General features: G+C 41.0%; 2 long non-coding RNA genes across 2 annotated transcripts; one reads left to right on the top strand and one right to left on the bottom strand.

Moving 5' to 3' along the window:
- Positions 1-4,990: 4,990 nt before the first annotated feature.
- Positions 4,991-13,822, bottom strand: LOC138896929 (uncharacterized). Its single transcript, XR_011410540.1, has 3 exons — positions 13,625-13,822; positions 10,987-11,563; positions 4,991-5,254 (listed from the first exon to the last, which is right to left on the bottom strand). It is a non-coding gene; the product is annotated as an uncharacterized lncRNA (long non-coding RNA).
- On the top strand, positions 12,477-16,709 carry LOC104117382 (uncharacterized). The gene is made up of 2 exons (XR_011410541.1): positions 12,477-13,279; positions 16,493-16,709. It is a non-coding gene; the product is annotated as an uncharacterized lncRNA (long non-coding RNA).
- The last annotated feature ends 441 nt before the right edge of the window (positions 16,710-17,150 follow it).

Here is a 17,150-nt window from a genome sequence, read left to right as displayed (position 1 = left end):
TTTCAACTTAAGCTTCCAAGCTAACTCCGAAATACCTTAAAACCAAAACCAACAATTCACACAAGTCATAATACCTCGTAGGAAATTATTTAAGACTTCAAATAGTTAAAAGGAGCGTAAATGCTCAAAACGACTGGTCGGGTCGTTACAATCTCCTCCACTTAAACATACGTTCGTCCTCGAACGTGCCAAGAGTTGTTCTTACCCTTCAAATCTCTATTCCACCTTACCACGCACATACCCGGAGGTGATCTCACGTCACCCTATTCTATATAGGCCTGACCACACAACATAACTGAAAATTATTAATTTAACATTAGCCCAAAAATCCTTGGAGCCAAATTTCTATCATCCAGAATTCTTTTCAAGACCCGAATCTCATGTCTACACACTGTATAAGCCTGAACAAGTTGTATCAAGCCATAGCCATAACCTCAGATATAATCACATTGCATACTACACAACTCACAACCTTGTACCCAAAAACAGAAAATGTCTCAAAGTAGAGAACTGTATTGTAAGTTCAACAAGCACCACCACAACTGTAATGCTATAAGCTCATTATATATAGTAGTACCAAAACACACAAGTTTAATAACAGTAACCAGCTCTTCTAGAGCTCACATTAACATCACTCGCACGGACAAATCACTTGTTATCGTATCAATATCTGAACCTGTACGGACAACTCACGTGCCAATAATATCAATAATTTGAATATCAATAGTCTATCAACCAAGAGAGTACCGTAATACCAATGAACATCTCTAAATCAAAACACAATGCCCCTTTCAACCACACACCCTTCTCAGGGATTACCGAGAAATTATAACATTCATCTAAATATATAGCACTGACCATTCCGTTCAGAATTTGTGATCTTCCTTTCAAGAATGAACTGCCACCTCATACATATAAATCTAAATCCCTCACAACACACCACATCTATCATGTGAAAAGCACGAAAATCTTATTATAAACTCTGAGTCACTAGCAAATTACATACCCTATTAGTTGGAAACTTTTCTCTTGCTTCTTTCCAGGAGGAAATCATAATGCACAACACGTTCCCCATACCGGTAGGAAATATTCGGTTCAAACCATGGTAGAAACCATTAAGAACACTTTGAAATCCATTTTCACCTAACCAAGCCATCATAACTAATTTCCTCTATCTCGTCCAAGCCACGCTGGTCACCAAAACCCAAAAATATTGCCACCAAAACATCTGTAAAGCTGCGACATCATTATTAACCCAAAGAATAAAGCATGCCATTACCATACTGGTCTAGCCTACTACCCAGTGGTCCTATTTTATCTGAGGTTGTCCTAAATTACCCTCAAGTTGACGTTTCTCCTTATCACAACACTACTATCCTTACCCAAAGCTTACTATAAGACATCCCAACATAAAACCACAATGTCCTAAGGTCCATATATCAAAACATCTGATATCTCACCATACCCATATAATATCTAAATTGACCATACTAAGCAATAAAACACCAACTCTGGTCTCGTTCCCCAAATAATTTCTACACACGACCGATATACCCGGTACATAATTATAGGATCGCCCATCGGCGTAGGTACATGAACAGGTGAAACTAAGGACTCACGGGGAATATCCAGAAAATGAACAAAAATATGATGAAACCTGGGTCAAATTATATAGATGCCTCCCTATGGCACACTGAGACAATACATGTGATCACTGCATCTGAAGCAACAATATCTGGTCTGGCAGGAAATGCATAGAATCGGCCCTGACCGTCACCGGATCGGCCTCCCCCTCTTGGGCGACCCCTAGCTAACTGAGCTCCACCATGAGCTGGCTAAGCGGGTGGTGGAGCAACTGGTGCAGAAGTAGTAGCCGGACTCCTCTGCTGAACTGGACCTCGCGTACGGTGGGGACAATATTTCCTCACATGGCCCAGCTCTCCACACTTATAACACTCAATCTCGAAGAATGGTGGCGAGTTCTGAGGCGGACCTCGGGAACCAGAATAACTACTAGAAGGACCTGGTACATATGATCCTTGAACTGATGGTGCACGGAGCGTACTCAGCGATGGAAGTGCACTGAGAGATGACTGACTCTGATGAGAACTATATGAACCATGACTGGATGATGCACCACGGTGAACTGGACGACCCCTGTTGTGGTAGAACTGCCCTTCAGAAGGTACCCCACCAACACTGCCCGAACCTCGGGGCCTCTTAGCCTCCCTGTTACCACGCTCCTGGCTACGACACCACTATCTATCGAGCAATGTCAACCACCTCATCAAAAGTGGCACCAGATAACCTCTCCCTAGTCATAAGTAACCGCAGCTGATATGTGCAGCCATCAACGAATCTCATAATCCTCTCCCTATCAGTGGAAACCAACCAGACTGCGTGACGACCCAACTCAGAAAATCTTATCTCGTACTGCGTCACGGACATATCACCCTGGCGAAGCTGCTCAAACTGTCTACGCAGCTCCTCTCTACGGAACTGAGGCACGAACTTCTCCAAAAAGACCACGAAGAACTGCTGCCAAGTAAGGGGTGATGCGCCAACAGGCATATGCCTCTCGTAAGTCTACCACCATCTGAGTGCAGCCCAAAAAACTGAAAAGTAGTGAATGAGACCCCACTGGTCTCCAAAATACCCGCTGTCTCAAGCATCCGTTGACACCTATCCAGAAAACCCTGAGCATCCTCTAACTCAGTACCGCTAAATGGTGGAGGTCGAAGCCTTTTAAATCTCTCAAGTCTCCTCTGCTCATCATCTGTCATAACAGGAGCTACTGGGGCCTGGGCAGCTGCAGCCGGCTGGGCTGGTAGTGCCCCCGGTACCTAAAGTCCCTGTACTACCTGGTCTAGAGTAAGGGCAACAAGAGTATGAGTATCTCCCCCGGCCTGAGAAGTGGCAGGTGCGGCCTGAGCCGAAACCACCTGAGCAAGACCAGTGCAAGCTGCCAATATCTGGGCCAAAGTCTCTTGAAGGCCTGAAATCTCAATGGGCACAACTGGTGCCTGAGCTGGTCCTGTCGGCTCAGCTATATCTAGAATCTACTCCTGATCTGGAGCAACTGGTGGTACTACAGGTGCTGGTCCAAATGTGGTACAAGCTACACCTCGACCTCGACCTCTACCTCGGCCCCGGCCTCTACCACGGTCCCGGCCTCTCGCGGCCCTAACTGGTGGCATTGATGGCTGACCGTCCTATCCGGTAGTACGTGTTCTCACCACCTGTGAGAGAATAGAATAACAAAAATTTAGTATTCGGAATTAGCAAATTTGCTCAACAGAATACAAAAAAGTGATATTTTTCCTAAGGGTTCTGCAGCCCCTCGAAGATAAGTACAGACGTCTCCGTACCGATCCGCAAGTCTCTACTAAATATGCTCATGACCCGTGAGACCTATGTTACCTAGGCTCTGGTACCAACTTGTCACGACCCAAAATCTCACCCATCGTGATGGCGCCTATCTCAATACTAGGCAAGCCAAAAATCTCAATAAACCACAATTTCTCTCAAGTTTGAAAACAAAAATAATTAAATTCAGTGGAAGAAATCTCAAAATTTCTAATATATCACTCCCAAAACCCGGTGTCACTGAGTACATGAGCATCTAATGTGAATACAATATTTGACTGATAAAAACCACTGCCTGAAAGTATAAAATGGATTGATTTGTCAAAATCCTTATAGCGAAAATGGTGGAAAAAGAGGCAGGCCACATAGGTATGGACTGACTGAACAAGACTCTTCCAACTTTGTTGGAATTGTTCTGTGGCTGATCAGGTGTGAGGTTAAGAGTTTCATTAGCAGCAGTGACAGATCCCCAGCATGTTAAGTTTCTGCCATTGCTGCAACTTTCAACATCAAATGAAGGAAAAGAAAAGTTGTAGGATTCAACAAATAGAACTGAGAATTGATTAAGAAAGACTAGAAGCCTTAACATAGTTTCAAGATCTGTGTATACTCATAATTTAGAAGGAAGTCCAGCACCATATGTAAATATATATAGGTACAGGACTAAGATGCTGTTTTAGTTGATTAAGAGAATGTTCTTTCATTTTTTCTGTCTTGTTGAGGAAAGTGAAGACAAATTTCCATACAACAGTGTTTTAGTGAATTGGGAAAATAGAATTCTCTATTTTGTGTCTCTTCCTATCACATTGGGTCGTATTTTGTACCATCTCAAAGTGGAAACGAATAGATTCACGTTTTTGTCTTGCTAGCTTGAACACACAAGGAGGGATAAATATAAAATGTGATTCAAGATATTGCAAGACACAAAAGGTTAGTCTTACTGCTATTTCTTTAAAATAATTACCACATTTGATGAGATCATTACACGGGAAATTACCAGAAAGTTTCTTAACTTTCATTTTCATTTAAAATCGCGGCATCTTGGTGCAATCAGTACCATTGCCCCGTCACCTACAAGTACAAGATGTTTATACCAATTCAATTAATACATAATATATGTACAAACATGATTGTCACTAAATCATAGTTAATTAATATGCATTCTCATTTAATTTATCACATAATATGATAAATTAGCATGGTATGATGTAAACACCTAAAAGTATGGATAAGTTTTTACTACCTGCCTCCGGAGTTCTGCATTTTTCAGTGTCCTCCATCTTCAGAATGGTTTATAAGTTGTGTGTCCATCTTGCTCCAATAGGCTATTGCAATACCATTTCTTTCTAATTACTTGATCCCACGACACATCTTTGATTTTACAAGGTAATCAAATACTCTTTTCGAGGAAAACAAATACTCATGAAGTACGGTAAGTTTCGACTGAGAAAACCGTTTGAAAAATGTTTACTTTCTATCAGCAAGACGGGCATCAATAATAGAGTCTGAGGCGAATTCAAGATTTGTGTCACGACTCCAATTTTCCTCCGTAGGATGTCGTGATGGCACCTAATCTCTAAAACTAGATAAACCTAATAATTTACGGAATAACTGAATAATAAACTGAACTCCAATCTCAACACATGATATATAAATAGAAACTGCGATTTAGTAATTACAACTCCCAAAACCCAGTAGAAATAAGTCACAAGTTTCTAAAAGAAAATACTAAGTGTCTCTATACATCAAAGTCTAAGAAGAATAAGGGGAAACAACATAATAAGGATAGAGGGGGACTCCGAGGTCTGCGGACGCTGACAAATATACCTTGAAGTCTCCACGTACGGTCTAACTCACTGGTATCTAGTCTGGTAGGAAGAACCTCGATCTGCACAAAAAGATGTGCAGAAGTATAGTATGAGTAAACCACAACGGTACCCAGTAAGTGCCAAGCCTAACCTCGGTAGGGTAGTGACGAGGTTAGGTCAGGGCCCTACTGGTTTAACATATAATCAAGGCACAAGATATAATAATATTTTGAAATGACTGAGAATTTAACAACGAGAAGTTTCATAAAATAACAGCACATCAAATAGAGGTAAACAACAGGGGCGCTCCCTAGGTATCGCCGCGTAACCCAAACGTAAATGCTCAACAGGGGGATCTCCCGAGGTACCGCCTCATAGTCCCAAAAGTAAATATGCAAGACAAAGGGATCTCCCGAGGCACCGCCTTGTAGTCCCAAAGTAAATATGCAAGACAAGGGGATCTCCTGAGGTATTGCCTCGTAGTCCCAAAGTAAATATGCAACTCATAAATTATGGAACCATGAATTTACGATAATGAATCCTACAATTAAAAACCGAATACAATAATCAAGGAAACAGGTAATTCAACTAAGCATGTTGCACGAATTTCAAGTAAGGTTAAGACACGTAGACATGCGATACTAGGCTAAACATGACAGCTACACATACTAAGGCAACTCAGTTAGGGAATTTAAAAGAAATCCACTCATAAAAAAAAACGGAATTTTCATAATTAGCCCATGTACGCACTCGTCACCTCGCGTACACGGTACTCACATATCACAAATTATTATAATAGTACTAAATCCTAAGGGAATTTCCCCCACACAAGGTTAGATAAGTCACTTACCTCAAAACTCGTTCAATCAATCGATAAGGATGCCTTTCCCTCGATTTTTTGACTCCGAATGACCCAAATCTAGCCAAAAGCAATTACATATCATGAATACAACTACAAGAAACTAATTTAAACTATAAATCTACGACTTTAGCAAAGAATCGAAAAACCGTCCCAAAAGGTCGACCCAAGCCCACGTCTCGGAATCAGGTAAAAGTCACAAAATACGAATACCCATTCGATATCGAGTTCACCCATACAAAAATTACCAAAATCTGACACCAAGTCGCCACTTAAATCCCCAAATTAAACTCTCCAAATCCCTAGCCTCAAACTCCCATATTTCACCTTAAACACACACAATCTAGGTGGAAATATCAATGGAAAAATAACATTATTGATAAAAATGAGTACAAGAGACTTACCTCAAGAAATCCCTCAAAAATGATCTAAAAAATCGCCAAGACCCGAGCTCAAAATGTTTTAAAATGAGCAAAATCACGAACCCGTGTATTTAAGTGTTCTGTCCAGCACTTCCGCTTGCGGAAACTTAACCGCATCTGCGGCGTCGCATAAGCGACAACTTATCCACTTTTGCGGTTACCCTCGCACCTGCGGTCTCCTCATCCGCTCCTCCGGATTCGCTTTTGCGGGCTCCCAGCCTCTTATGCTGTTCCAGCTTCCTCGCCGTTTCTGCGATCACTCTTCCGCAGAAGCGACTCCGCTTCTGCGGCCTTCACGTCATATCTGCGACCACCGGCCAATTCCCCCAGCCCCGCATCTTCGCTGAATTGCTCTCTTCTGCGGGCTCGCACCTGCGGTCAATCTTGCGCAGGTGCGATTACACCAGAACTAGTGCCTTCAGACATTCTTACAAGTCCAAATTTGATCCGTTAACCATCCAGAATCTACCCGAGGCCTTCGGAACCTCAACCAAACTTACCAACAAGTCCTAAAACATCATACAGACTTAGTCGAGCCTTTAGATCACATCAAACAATGCTAACAATACAAATTGCACATCGATTCAAGCCTAATGAACTTTAAAACTTCAAACTTCTACATCCGACGCCAAAACCTATCAAATCAAGTCCGATTGATCTCAAATTTTGCATACAAGTCATAATTGACATTACGGACCTACTTCACCTTCGGAATCATAATCCGACCTCGATATCAAAAAGTCTACTCCCGGTCAAACTTCCCAAAAATCATCCAATTTTCCAACTTTCGCCAATTGACGCTAAAATGACATACAGACCTCCAATTCAACATCCGAACATGCTCCTAAGACCAAAATCACCCTACGGAGCTATTGGAACCATCGAAACTCTATTCCGGAATCGTCTTCACACAATTTAATTTATGGTCGATTCCTACGACTTAAACTTCCATTTTAGGGACTATGTCCGAAACCAAAAACAAATCCTCCCGGCAAGTTACATAACCACAAAATGAAATAAATAGAGCAGTAAATTGGGGTTCAGGTCTAGTACTCTCAAAACGACCGGCCGGGTCGTTACATCCTTCCCCTCGTAAAACAAACATTCGTCCTCGAATGAGTATAGAGACATACCTGAAGTGGTGAAAGGATGAGGATAACGGCTGCGCATATCATGCTCGGTCTCCTAAGTCGCCTCCTCCACCGGATGACCCCTCTACTGAACCTTCACAGACGTGATGTTCTTTGACCTCAACTTTTGAACCTGCCTGTCCAAAATGGCCACTGGCTCCTCAACAAAAGATAGATCCTTATTCAACTAGACTGAGCCGATATCTAACACATGAGATGGATTGTCGTGATACTTCCGGAGCATGGAAACATGGAACACTAAATGTACTATAGAGAGACTAGGTGGTAGTGCAAGTTTGTAAGTCACCTCTCCAACCCTCTCAAGAATCTCAAAAGGCCAGATATACCTAGGGCTCAACTTGCCATATTTTTCGAACCTCATAACACCCTTCATGGGCGAAACCCGGAGCAAAACCTGCTCCCCAAACATGAATGCAGCGTCGCGAACCTTCCGATCCGCATAACTCTTCTGCCTGGACTGGGCTGTACGGAGTCGATCCTGAATCAATTTAACCTTTTCCAAAGCATCCTGAACCAAATATGTACCCAATATCCTAGCCTCGCGCGGGTCGAACCAACCCACTGGAGACCAGCACCGTCTACCATAGAAAGCCTCATATGGTGCCATATGAATGCTCGACTGATAATTTTTGTTGTAGGAAAACTCCGCAAGTGTCAAGAACTGATCCCAGGCACCCCCAAAGTCCATCACACACATAAGAAGCATATCCACCAATATCTGAATAGTGCGCTCGGATTGCCCGTCCGTCTAAGGGTGAAATATTGTACTTAACTCCACCCGAGTACCCAACTCTCGTTGCATGGCTCTCCAGAACCGTGATGTAAACTATGTACCCCGGTCAGAGATGATAGATACCGGCACGTCATGAAGCATGACAATCTCACGAATGTAAACCTGAGCCAGCTGCTTCGAAGAGTAAGTAGTAACCACATGAATGAAATGAGTTGACTTGGTCAATATATCCACAATCACCCAAACTGCATCGAACTTACTCTGAGTCCATGGGATCCCAACAACGAAATTTATAGTGATCCGCTCCTATTTCCATTCTGGAATCTCTAACTTCTGAAGCAATCCACCCGGTCGATGATGCTCATACTTCACCTGCTAACAATTAGGGCAACGAGCTACATATTCCACTATGTCCTTATTCATCCGCCTCCACCAATAATGCTGCCTCAAATCCTGATACATCTTCGCGGCACCTGGATGAATGGAGTACCGCGAACTGTGAGCCTCATGGATAATCAACTCACATAGCCCATCTACATTGGGCACACATAGCCTGCCCTGTATCCATAATACACCGTCATTTCCCATAGTAACTTCCTTGGCATCACTGTGCTGAACCGTGTCCTTCAGGACAAGCAAATATAGGTCATCATACTGACGGTCCCTCATACGATCATAAAGAGAAGACTGAAAAACCACACAAGACAACACTCTGCTCGGCTCGGAAACATCTAATCTAACAAACTAGTTGGCCAAGGTCTGAGCATCCAATGCTAAAGGCCTCTATGCTACGGGTAAATATGCTAAACTGTCCAAACTCTCCGCCTTGCGACTCAAGGCATCGACAACCAAATTGGCCTTCCCGGGATGATAGAGAATGGTGATGTCATAATTCTTAAGCAACTCCAACCATCTCTGTTGTCACAAGTTAAGGTCCTTCTGTTTAAACAGATGTTGTAGACTCCGGTGATCGGTGAAAACCTCGCAACGAACACCATACAAATAGTGCCGCCAAATCTTCAAGGCATGAACAATAGCTGCTAACTCAAGATCGTGGACATGATAATTCTTCTCATGCACCTTCAGCTGTCTAGATGCATAGGAAATCATCCTACCATCCTACATCAACATCGTGCCGAGCCCAATACGCGATGCATCACAATACACCGTATAGGACCCCGATCGAGTAGGAAACACTAACACTAGGTCTGTAGTCAAAGCAGTCTTGGGATTTTGAAAGCTCTCCAAAAAATCTTCGGTCCACCTGAACGGAGCACCCTTATGGGTCAATCTGGTCATAGGTGCTGCAATAGACGAGAAACCCTCTACAAATCAACGGTAATACCCCGCCAAACCAAGAAAACTCCGGATATCCGTAACTGAGGACGGTCTGGGCTAACTCTGCACTGTTTCAATCTTCTTCGGGTCTACCTTGATCTCCTCACTCGATACTACATGACCCAAAAATGCCATTGAATCTAGCCAGAATTCACACTTCAAATTTTTTGCATATAACTTCTTTTCTCTCAAGGTCTGAAGCACAGTCCTCAGGTGTTGCTCATGATCCTCCCGACTCCGAGAATACACGAGAATGTCGTCAATAAACACAATAACAAAAGAGTCAAGATAGGGCTGAAATACACTGTTCTTCAGTGCATGAATGCTGTTGGGGCGTTGGTCAGCCCAAAATACATCACAAGGAACTTATAATGACCATACCGAGTCCTGAAAGCAGTCTTCGGAATATCTGGCTCCCGAATCTTCAACTGATGGTAGCCTGAACATAAGTCGATCTTAGAGAATACTCTAGCACCCTGAAGTTGGTCAAATAGGTCATCAATACGTGGCAATGGATACCTGTTCTTCACTGTAACCTTATTCAACTGGCGATAATCAATACACATTCGCATAAAACCATCCTTCTTCTTTACAAACAGGACAAGAGCACCCCAAGGCGGCACACTGGGCCAAATGAAGCCCCTATCGAGCAACTCTTGCAACTGTTCCTTTAATGTTTTCAACTCTGGTGGGGCCATACGATAAGGTGGAATAGAAATGGGCTGAGTGCCCGGTAACAAATCAATGCCAGAGTCAATATATCTGTCGGGCGGCATGCCCGGAAGATCCGCTGGGAATACATCTGAATAGTCCCTCACTACCGGAACAGACTCGACGGTAGGAGTATCAACACTAACATCCCTCACATAGGCTAGATACACATCACACCCCTTCTCAACCATTCGCTGAGCTTTAAAAAATGAGACAAACCTGCTAGGAACACGATCTAAGGTACCTCTCCACTCTAGCCGCGGTAGAACTAGCATAGCCAACGTCACCATCTTGGAATGACAATCAAGGATAGTGTGATAGGGCGACAACCAGTCCATGCCTAAAATAACATCAAAATCTACCATACTGAGCAATAATAAATCGGCTCTGGTCTCAAAACCACTAAGAATAATCAAACACGACCGATACATACGGTCAACAACAATAGAATCACCCACATGTGTAGATGCATAAATAGGTGAACTCAGAGAATCACAGGATACACCCAAATACAAGGCAAAATAAGATGACACATAGGAATAAATGGAGCCTGGATCAAATAAGACTGATGCATCTCTTTGACAGATCGGAACAATACCTGTGATAACAGAATCTCGTGCAACTGCCTCTGTCCTAGCAGGAAGGGCATAATACCTAGCCTGGCCTCCCCCTCTAGGGCGATCTCTACCCGCTCAATCTCCACATCTAGCTGGCGGTGCAGGTGGAGTGGTAGCTGATGCTGTAATCATAGCCTGAGGACCTGGTGGAGCACGCGGTGCCTGAGAAATCTGTGGAGGCGTACCCCTCCTAAATCTGGAGCAATCCCTCACCACATGACAAGTGTCACCACAGTCAAAACAAGCTCTCGAAGGACGTAGCTGCTGCGACTGGCTCGGGCATGATCGACTGGACTGACCACTGATAGCACCCCGTACATGAGGCACACTAGACACTGGCGGTGCATAATAAGGATCCTGGGGCCTAGTAGTGGCCGGAGCACCGCTGGCGGCTGGAAATGCTGAATGAACAGGGCGACTCTTATAACCCCTGCCCTGACGAGCTGCAGCTAGGGCACGAGTACCACTATAAGTGCCAAACTCTCGTGACCTCTTGGCCTCTCTCTCATCTCTATCCTGAGTCAGCATGCCTTCTAACCTCCTAACAATCCCTACTACCTGCTGGTACGCAATATTCATCTCCAATAAAATGGTGAAAAGATGAGTATTGAAATGCAAATTCTCTATATCTCTAACTCTTCTTTTTTAAAGTTACATGAATATTTTCTTAATACTTTTCTTTCATTTTCCTCAGACTCAGGGATTGCTTCAATAAGTTTATATGCTGAGGTTTTTAATTTAAGATTAACATCATTTGCTTATTTCATCATTATAATCCATAAAATTTTTAAAATTCCTGAAATTTGCTAGTGGTCAATATTTTTTTTTGTGTATTTAAAATTGATCTTTTTCTATACTGAAGAGCACTTTAAATATTAATAATATATTAAAGTAATCCAAACTAATCATTGGCCACTTAAAGTAATATCTTTTTCGAAAAAAGATTATTATTGGCCACCTAAAACTTTTCGAGTTTGTTATTAATTAAGCAAAAGAAAAACTAATTTTGTCATATTACATGCATGTCAAAAATTTAAATTCTAGTTGATATGAAAGGGTAAATGAGTAATCTAGGGTTAGGGAATGAGGATTATAGTTAATAGTTTTTGTAATTTTTACTTTTTTAAATATTAAATATTTAATAGTTAATTAATTTTTGGCCCACGAGCTAGCCCAGGCCCAGCCTCGGCCAAGCATCAAGGGCTAGCGGGCTGACTTGGGCCGGACTTATAAGCCTCAGTTTTAAATGGGCTCAAAAAATCGTAGCCCAATATTTTTCAAGTAGCGGGCTGGCCTCACGGGCCAAACCCATTTTGACGGCTCTAAGCATGGTAGATAATAAGGATCCACTTTGTACAAGAGAAAGGAAATACAAATCACAAGTACAAAAATTACAGAAAATAAAATAATCATTTATCAATCCAACAACCAATTCAAATAAATAAAGCATGGATACAAATAACAACGAAACTCGTAGATTGTCTTTTTGTATATTAAAATCAAGCTCTCTCATACGTATATAACTAAAACAATCAATCCACAATCAATTTTTTAGTCATTTTGTTTCCTAGTGCGAGTCTCCCTACAAAATACTTTATCAATAGTTCTCAACATAACTCCTTTGCATGCTATTGGACTTGCACAAATTGTTGAATTTTGCAGGTCATTTTTTCTCTCTATACTCTCTCTTAATTTAATGCTATCCAAAGACCCTACCCCTACACACCCACCTGCCCCACAGACTCAAACAATGAGAAATCGACAACGCACCTACCCAATCCTATTAACACCATTCCACCACCTACAAACCTGCCTATAACGACTAAAAACTCCAAACAACACCAGAAAAATAAAACCCCAACTGACAAAGAGGAAGCTGATGGTGATGGATCAACTAAAAACCTCACCAGCAAAACACTAACCAAAACAGCTAACTCAACCACTATTCCTCAACAACCTAAAATTTCATCAAATTTTGACAAACCAACTCGCCGGAATGACAAACACATCGAAAACACCACAGATAAACATTAACAACCTCATTCAATAAAAAAATCCAGCCAAATTCTACCGCAATAGCCCAAAATTCAACACAAGAAAACATGCAGACTGCGAGATTTCCTCCGGGGAACAACAGAGCTCATGAACCATCAACCAGAAGGAGTAATGATTAGATGGTGTCAAAGCCTTCATTTGCAGCCACAATTCAGGAAAAATTAAAAACTTTAACTAATGGTAAATCTGCCATCGAAATAAGACATGGTTCTTACCTAGGTAAGCCAAGTGTTTTCTTTTTTGCCGAAGATTATTTCATAAATTTAGCTAAGGAATGCAAATTTACTATCATTGGTAAGTTCTTGAGAGGAAAACCTACGATAGAGGAGATTAGGAAAATCTTTTTTAGGAAGTTCCATATGACTAGTGCTGTTAAAATTGCATATTTTGACCCCCAGCATATTTACATTGATATATCTAATGAAGTAGATTATAATCACATCTGATTCAAAGAATACATAGACATTGGGGATGCACCAATGAATATTCTAAAATGGACACGGGATTTTAAACCAAAAGAGGAAACAACCATGGTACCGGTCTGGATTTTAATTCATGAATTACCTTGACATTTGTTCAAGTGGAAAATTGTCTCGAGGATGGTAAGAGAGATTGGTGTTGCGGTTGCTCCTGACATGACAACCAAGACTTAACCAGATATGGTTAGGATACAAAAGAATGGATGGAACTGATGATGACAAGTGGCTCGATATTGAATATGAAAAAGTTCCAAGTTACTATATGTACTGTAAAATACAGGGACATCTTGAAATTCAGTGCAGAAATAAAATCAGGGATGAAAGAATCAAGGTACAAAGCGAGGAACAAAAAAAGAAAGAAGTACAAAATAAAGTTGATGATGAATTCCAAACTATGAATAGAAGAAATGGATCAAAAATGAAGTTTGTCCAACTACCAAGCACCAAAACAAGGAATATCATCAGAGTACAAATATTTATAATTCAACAAAGGCGAATAAAGAAACAGCAAAACATCAACAAGCCAAGGAATGCAATCAAGGTGATGGAATCCAAGAGGCAACAACAGTACAAAAGGTTGGAAGAAATATTGGCATCAGTGTCATTGAGCCTAAAGATACTCAACAGTTTCCAACAATTAAGGAGGTTCTGGGAAAAGAAAAAAGAAAACTAGAGGATGATGAAAACAACAATACATGCCTTGTAACAAAGGAGGGCCAAGATGAAGGCAATAAAGATCACACGGAAAACTACACTGAGGCAAATAACAAGCAGAAAAAGAGGAACAGAACGAAGAAACAAAGGAAAAATGAAATTGAGGAGGCAAGTGTGGTCCAGGCAGAAGGTAATAATCAACCATATGCCACAAGCCAAGATAAGAAAGAAATGGTTGACAATATGGATTTCTCAATGCAAAGAGAGAATGGACATACAATGAAACATGTGGTACAACCAAATGTATCTTACCCGCAATATGATATTAATCAAACCAACTTGAATAAGCAAACTAGTGAGACTACTATTGGAGTTGATCATGGAGAAATCCAAAACAACTATCTTAAACTCATTAATGGCACAAATTTAGAAGAGGAACATAGTAGTGGTTTTGAATATAATATGGAGAATGGGCAACAATCAGATTCATCTTATGAAGAAAAGGAAGGCTCAGTGGAAGTGGACTATTAAGATGAAATACGTTCAGAAGCAAGTGATGAATATTCAAGTATGGATAGTGATGAAAAAGCAAGTGAAGAATCTACAGATCTAATAGAGGAATCTAATAGTGCAACAATTGATGTTCAAGAAAACATATTGGTGGAGACTTTTTGCTCACAATCACTGGTGGATGTTAATGTGACCTCAGAGGTTGACAATTCCATCAAAGGTAGGAGCAGGGGTAGAGATAAAGGAAATAGCAGAGGGGGCAGCCAAACAATACGAGGAAGGGGCGGTAAGCACCTTAAACAACAGTCTGTGGGATCTTCACAGGCAAAACACTTGTCAAATGTATCCAATGATTAAGTCTCTCTTTTGGAATATTAGAGGCATTAACTCTAATGGTGCCCTGGAGAGATTAAATCAATTAGTCAGATCACAAAATATCCCATTTGTAGCTATATGTGAGCCATTCCATAAAGCTGATAAATTAGATAAATACAGGAGAATTCTAGGTTTTCAAAATGCTCATTCAAATAGCAATAGTAAAATATGGATCTTTTGGAATGATTCAGTGAATTGTAGTGTGATAGAGGAGAATGAACAACAAGTCACATGTTCTGTCAGTTGGGATGGAGTTGCAGTACTAATTTCTTCTGTATACGCTAAGTGTGATTCAGATTAGAGGAAAGGACTTTGGGATAGCTTGAAGGACATTGCATATAAGTACAACATTCCTTGGTTAATTGGTGGAGATTTCAACTGTATTTTGGATCTTTGTGAGAAGAAAGGTGGTCGACCACATAGTATGACCAAGAGCCTACCATTTCTTGAATGTATTATGGATTGTGAACTGTTAGACCCTGGTTTCTCAGGTTCAAATTTTACTTGGTGTAATGGATGGTGTCCCGCGAAGAAGATATGGAAAAGATTGGACAAAGTTCTAGTAAATCATGACTGGATGAACTTGTTTGATTCTACTAGTGTAAATCACTTGATCAGGACAGGATCTGACCATTCCCACTCTTTACTATGGCAAAATCAATAGAAAGGGAACCTATAAAGTACTTTAGATTTCTAGATTTCTGGACGAAACAAGAAGACTTCAAAGCAGTGGTGGAACTAGCTTGGGGTATTGATGTACATGGATCACCAATGTGGAGATTTCATTTAAAACAGAATAATACTTGTAAGAAGTTGTCCGAATGGTCTGAGACTACTATTGGCAATACTTTTGATAAGGTTAAAGATCTAGAAGGCAGAGTAGCTGATTTAGAAGCCAACTTAATTACTGATAATAATGAGTTGACTAGAACTTCCTTAAATGAAGTTAATGCATTGCTGATTAGAGCCTATAAGAAGGAGGAATCATTTTGGAAGCAAAAATATGGAGTAAAATGGTTTGTGGAAGGGGAAGTAAACTCAAAGTTTTTTCATTCAGTGGTTAAGGGTTAAAAAAATAGGCTTACTTTGAAGAAGACAAGGAAGGACTATGGATGTTGGGTTGACGGGGAGGAGGATGTTGCCAGATAAGCTATTTCTTTCTTTCAGAGACAATTCAAAAAGGAAAGTTGTCATAATGACTTTTCGGTTCTGAGTTGTATCCCTAAAACCATTAAGGAAGTAGATAATGATAGATAAACAACATTACCTACTTTGGAGGAACTGAAAGATGTGGTGTTCTCTATGAGTTCACAGAGTGCTCCAGGCCCTGATGGAGTCTCGGGGAAATTCTACCATTCATGCTGGAAAATCATAAAGGATGACCTACTACTAATGATTCTTGACTTTTTTGCAGGCACTGATATACCAAAGGCACTCACTCACACTTTTCTGGTACTTCTACCTAAGATGGATAGCCCACAGTCTTTTACTGAACTAAGACCAATAAGTCTTAGTAATTTCTCATGCAAGATCATCTCTAAATTGATGAATCAGAGATTAAGTCCTCTGATGCAGAAATTGGTATCTCCTAATCAGACAGGGTTTATCAAAGGAAGGTCTATCACAGAAAATATTATGTTGACACAAGATATGATTCACAATATAAATGAATCATCACTTGCTGGGAATGTAGTTTTGAAATTGTATGGCCAAAGCATATGATAGGGTCTCTTGGGAATATCTCTATCAAATGCTTAGGCAAATGGTATTTTCAGAATATTGGATAGACATGGTGTGGAGGCTCCTGACTAATGTGTGGTACTATATAAACATAAATGGAGTTAGGCGTGGCTTCTTCAAATCTAGCAGAGGAATCAAGCAAGGGGGTCCTCTTTCTCCATCCCTCTTTGTGATTGGTGCATAATTATTGTCGAAACTAATGGATAGCTTAATTGGTTTAGGATTTATTCCATACTTTATAAAAAAAGAAGGGTTCCACCATCACTCATCTGTGATATGCGGATGACACCATACTCTTCTCATCTTGCGACTCATTATCGTTAAATATGATG

This window comes from Nicotiana tomentosiformis, chromosome 8 (genome assembly GCF_000390325.3).
Source record: "Nicotiana tomentosiformis chromosome 8, ASM39032v3, whole genome shotgun sequence".
Lineage (NCBI taxonomy): Eukaryota > Viridiplantae > Streptophyta > Magnoliopsida > Solanales > Solanaceae > Nicotiana > Nicotiana tomentosiformis.
This window is presented reverse-complemented; position numbering and strand designations above follow the sequence as displayed.